The sequence below is a fragment of the Pinus tabuliformis genome, chromosome 5_2, assembly GCF_031772625.1.
Source record: "Pinus tabuliformis cultivar Carrire ecotype Pingquan chromosome 5_2, CPIR1, whole genome shotgun sequence".
Classification (NCBI taxonomy): domain Eukaryota; kingdom Viridiplantae; phylum Streptophyta; class Pinopsida; order Pinales; family Pinaceae; genus Pinus; species Pinus tabuliformis.
In genome coordinates this window covers 1,068,757,179-1,068,763,178 of record NC_142306.1, presented here as the reverse complement: position 1 = coordinate 1,068,763,178, position 6,000 = coordinate 1,068,757,179, and positions in this window count along the sequence as shown.

The window sequence follows — 6,000 nt, the reverse complement described above, 5'->3', positions numbered from 1 at the left end:
ACCTTGTTTGACTTTTCTTCAAAATAGAGTTTTGAAGAAGAGTCGAAGTCTCTTCAGGTAATGATGAGGCTTTCTGAACCATAGCTGTGGAAGGCCTCCCTCTGGCCTGCATGGCTTGTTCTGGACATGTTTTCAAAGACCAAATTGATGAATTCCTAGACGCAAACATAAAAAATGACTTTGTCGTGTAAAGAACCAGACCTGGACTGTCATGAGCTTCGGTGATTATGGACAAAGACCTAAGCCAGCAGGGGCCAGACATGAGGGAAAATGACTTAGCATGACTTTCTCCGTCAGATCATGGCATGTCCCTAGCGAAATGCAGCTGAGTGAATGGAGCGGGACACCTAAAATTGAAATGCACAAAGAGTTTTGATCTCTAACGGAGGGCTGACCGGACCGACTCTAACAAATACAATGAAGAATATACTTGTGTACAAGAGATTCCCTATGTAGGTTTCATACCTAGCGCTAGTGGTGTGATTCCTATATGATGGATTGTACAATCATGCCTTAAGTTCCACATGTCAAGTGCAAGATGTGACCACATTCTTCATAGGATTTTTTATTTTTTTTTGAAATCGTTTCGAGAAGCATGCCCCAAGGTCAATGTTGCAATGCATAACATAGACTTCCTTTAGCTTAGGTAATAGGTTGCAGAGTTATCTATCAAAAATTTTCCCAAACTTTCACCTGATCTGACCCCTTTTCCTCAACGTGCACAGCAAGGACCATTAGCATCCATATATAGCTTTACAATGGAGCCAGTAATTTATGCCCAAAATGTGTCCCAATCTAAAGAATGTAGTCAGTTCTATTTTACATATGAGGGTGGCTTTTAATTCTGTTGATAGTAGATTATCATTATTCTTATTAAAAATAAAGTAGATTTTCCATTTGAATAGTAGGATTATCTTTCAGATAGTATATTTGTCATTCTTCATAGAGGAAGTCATAATAACAAATCTCGAGTTTAAGAAGTAAACAACTATGAAGCATGGGAATTCATATTAGGATGTGTTGAAATACCCTATATGTCACGTTAATGATTATTCTATGGGTGGTGGAATCTTCTAGTGAAAACATAGATTGAATACCATGGACATGTGTAAGGCTTATTGTGATAATTATTTTTAATGATCTTAAATTAAATGAGAAGATCAATTCGTAGAGAATTTGGGATTTTAGAATGGGAGCTTATTTAGTCAATGAAAGACCAATGAAAATATTAGAATACACTTTTACCCTTATTCTAGTGTTGAATAAAAATGCCATGAAAAATAATGTGTCTCTAGTTTTGGATAAAAGGACCCTCAACTTTCTTCGCAACTTTTGTGGTCACTGGCCACTTGTGAAAGGAGTAGGCATCTTTAAAAATGCAGTGCCATTTAAAAGGGAATTACTAATAGTAGCAGGGCAAAGGCAATTATTCCATTCGTTTATTTATTTCTCATTTGTCTGGTCATATTGTGAGCTGCAATATATATCATGAAATTGTTTTAGTACTAGTAAACAATGATTAAATATATAATAAATTTGAACCTTTGACATTTAGAGGACATTTCTCTCAATAAGTATGAAAATCATGCTGGAAACAGTTTTTGAAGTTTGGAGTCTTTTATTTTTAAGTTAACTAATTGGTTTGGAAGATGAAAAACCAACAACTTGGAAGAGTGGGGTTTTTATATTCACTAAGGTATTAAAGAAATTATATGCTTGAAACTTATACTAGCGCCTTCTAGTGGAATTGATAGTGCACTAATCCATTGCTTGCCAATATTTCTGTTTTGGTACCACCTTATAGCATATCCGGGTTCAAATGCTATTTTCCATGGTGGACAGTCGAATTTGTTTCAACTCTAATTGCTATCAAGGGGTTTCACAAGGTTGTCACATGAGCATCTGTGATGCCCATTTTGGCTTAGATAGCTACCCATACTAAGGCTCTATTTTGCAATTCCATGTTATTATTTATGAACATTATGTAATATTGATGCATTTGGTTGGACACGTGAAACTACTTAGGTTTGATTTTGATGATGAAAATGTTTGATGTATGACCTAATGTATGACATACTTGGTGATGATTTATCTAGTGCATGACTTATCAGAGCTATAGTTGCTTCATGTATGGCTTAAGTGGATATGATTTATCTAATAAGTAACGTAATGAAATTATGATTTGTTTCCAATATGAACTACAAAATTGACACGTGGATACTAGACTTAATAATGTGATGATTATAAGTCTTTTTGTTATATAAATGCATGAACGAGAGCTAACCTGCAGGGTGGGAAAGAACTATATGATAGCTGAGATCTACTCTTCCACTGAGGGAAGGTCAAGACATCCCATGGGGAAGGTATAATGTACATTATTCTACTACATTTGGTATCTACTTGATATGCACTCTTATGACACGAGTAAAATGCAAATGACAGGTGGCAAGATGACCTGACTGGATTATTCAATGACAAGTCCAACCAGCTTTGTAGTGTGGTCCGTATTAGGATGTTGACCCTAGTTTTGAAGGAGGGGTGGAGGCGTTTCCCACCGTGTATCCTCCGAAACCTGGAATCATGGGAGGGCAATGGTGGACACATTCCCCTAGACGTGTGATGATGATTGCCAGTTGCCTGCTGGGGAAGTTAGGTCGATATAGTCAACGCTTCCACCATGTCGGTTTTATCAGTGGTTAGTATGGTCGTTGCCACTGATAAAGCAGCAGAGGACGAATAGGGTGGGAACGGAAGTAGGTCAAGATGGATAGGAGGATATAGATCAGTTGGAGACTCTTGATGGAAAGTAATGTCATTGTTTGACTTATCACATTTTATTGTTATAACTCTCTCTGGTTTGTTATGCTTTCGAACTGCTTGTATCTTTTCATTCTAACTTCAGGACGAAGTTTTCTGAAGGAGGGGTGTATGTAATGCCCCACTTAAATCTTATCCTGCAAATTTTATTAATGTTTACATTATTTGAAAATATTGAGAAATATTGGTCTAATATAAAATTCATGATTTCTATTATTCAAATTCCCAACTTGCCTTCTCAAATTGAATCTTAGGTAGGATATGGTCTTCTTCCATTATTTCAATTAATATATATATTCATCTCACATTCCCCAATGTACCCTCACATTTACTAGGGAAAAGACATGGTCCCCTCCATTTAATTACATCTCACATTCCCAAATGTACTCTCACATTTACTTGGGAGAAGACATGGTCCTCTCCATTTAATTACATCTCACATTCCCAAATGTACTCTCACATTTACTTGGGAGAAGACATGGTCCTCTCCATTTAATTACATCTCATTCTCAAATGTACTCTCAAATTTACTAGGGAAAAGACATGGTCCCCTCCATTTAATTACATCTTACATTCCCAAATGTACTTTCACATTTACTTGGGAGAAGACATGGTCCTCTCCATTTAATTACATCTCATTCCCAAATGTACTCTCACATTTACTTGGGAGAATACATAGTCCTCTCCATTTAATTATATATATATATATATATATATATATATATATATATATATATTCATCTCACATTCCCAAATGTACTTTCAGATTTACTTGGGAGAAGACATGGTCCTCTCCCATTAATTTCTCAATTTTATATTCATATCACATTTCCAAATGTACTCCCAGCTTTACTTGGGAGAAGAGAAGTCAACTATAAAGATGGATGAGAAGTTAATGACATTAATGAGAGGTGGTTGAGATAAAGAAGAGAGGGAGGGTATAAAAAGGGAAGGGGGGGGAGAAAAGGGCATGTGGGTTCTTGCTTGATTTTATGATTTGCTGTGATTTTTTGGAGACCTTAGGACCCTGTGGAGGTTTCTTGGGTTGTTGAGAGGAGGGAATTATTGTTCATCTTGGTCTAGATCAGTCATCTTGGACACACACACTACATCTGGTTGGACTTGGGCTCGGAGGGCTAGGGAACCTATGGCGGTTTCCTGGGCTAGGAATTATTTCCTAGTTGGCTGGGAGGTAAATCTGGTTGGGTTAGTCAAGAGGAGCGTTCAGCAGGAACAATAGCTCAAAGGCATCTCCACCAGCCACCAGTACATGTATTCCTCTATAGATTACTCATGTAAATTTATTAAAATGAAATGTTCACCATAAGTTATAAGGATTAGAATGTAAATGGTAAAATTTGATTTGTTTAAAAGTCTTGTAAGAAAGTAAACTATTGCCTCTTATTGCATTTAAATTCATTAGAAATAGATCTGTCAGAAGACCTTGGGATAGGGCTCTTACAGTTTTGTATAAGGATCAACTACAGGAAAAGAAACAGGAAAAAAAAAACAGAGAATACACAGTGCTTGATGAGATCATAGAAAAAGTGAATGTGCTTGAAAATCATAATGATCAACATCCAGAACAACAACAACAACCACAAAAGCAACAAGCACCTCAAATGACTAAAAGTGGTGTTAGAAGATCTAGCAGGATAAGTATACCACCTGAACGATACTCTCCTTCATTATATTATGTATTGTTGATTGATTCTGGTGAACCCAAATGTTGTGAAGAAGTAGTGCAGGTAGAAACCAAGAAGAAGTGGGAGCAAGCCATGAAAGAAGAGATTGACTCCTTAGCACATAACCAGACTTGGGACTTAATTAGGTTGCTTGCAAGTAAAACAACATTGCAAAATAAATGGGTTTACAAGTTGAAGGAAGAAGATGTAGGTAGAAAAAGGTATAAAGCTAGACTTGTGGTGAAGGGGTTTGCACAGAAAAAGGGTATAGACTTTGATGAGATATTTTATCCTATTGTTAAAATGACTTCAATTAGAACTATTTTAAGTCTAGTAGCAGCTGAAGATTTGCATCTTGAGCAGTTAGATGTAAAGACAACCTTTCTCCATGGGGATTTGGAGGAAGAGATATATATGCAGCAACCACAAGGATATGAGATAAAAGGGAAGGAGAAACTAGTGTGCAAGTTGAAGAAGAGCTTGTATGGCTTAAAATAGGCCCCAAGGCAATGGTATCTAAAATTTGACAAGTTTATGTCTAAATAAGGTTATACTAGATGTCACTCTGATCATTGTGTTTATTTCAAAAGGCAAAATGATGGCAGTTATATTATATTGTTATTGTATGTAGATGACATGCTTGTTGCAGGTTCTAACATGCGGGAAATAAATGTGATCAAAACAAAACTAGCGAACTCATTTGCAATGAAGGATTTAGGTGCTACAAAACAAATCCTTGGTATGAGAATAACTAGAGACAGGAAAAATCGAAAATTAACATTGTCTCAGAGTGAGTACATAGAAAAGGTGTTGAAAAGATTTAATATGCAGAATGAAAAACCAGTTAATATACCTTTGGCTAGCCATTTCAAACTAAGTAAAGAGGTGTGTCCCAAGACTCAGGAAGAAATGGCTTATATGTCTAAAGTTCCATATGCATTAGCAATTGGAAGCTTAATGTATGTAATGGTCTGCACAAGGCTTGATATTGCACATGCAGTGGGATTTGTAAGCAGGTACGTAAACAATCTAGGAAGAGAACATTGGATGGCGGTGAAGTGGATTCTCAGGTATTTGAGAGGTACCCCACAAATTAAGCATTATGCTTTGGTGGTTCAAACATTTCTCTACAGGGATATGTTGATGCAGATATGGTGGGTGATAGAGATAACAGGAGGAGCACAACAGGGTATGTGTTTACTATAGGCAGAAAAACTGTTAGTTGGGTTTCAAAACTGCAAAGTGTTGTTGCACTCTCAACAACGGAAGTAGAGTATGTTGCTACTACAGAGGCTTGTAAAGAAATGATTTGGTTACAAAGGTTTTTGGATGAATTAGTTAAGAAGCAGGAGTTGGGCAAGTTATACAGTGATAGCCAGAGTGCCATACATCTTGAAAAAAACTCTGCATTTCATTCCAAGACTAAACATATACAACTCAAGTACCATTTCATACGGTCAATGTTGGAAGATGGATAGTTGAAGCTGGAAAAGATACA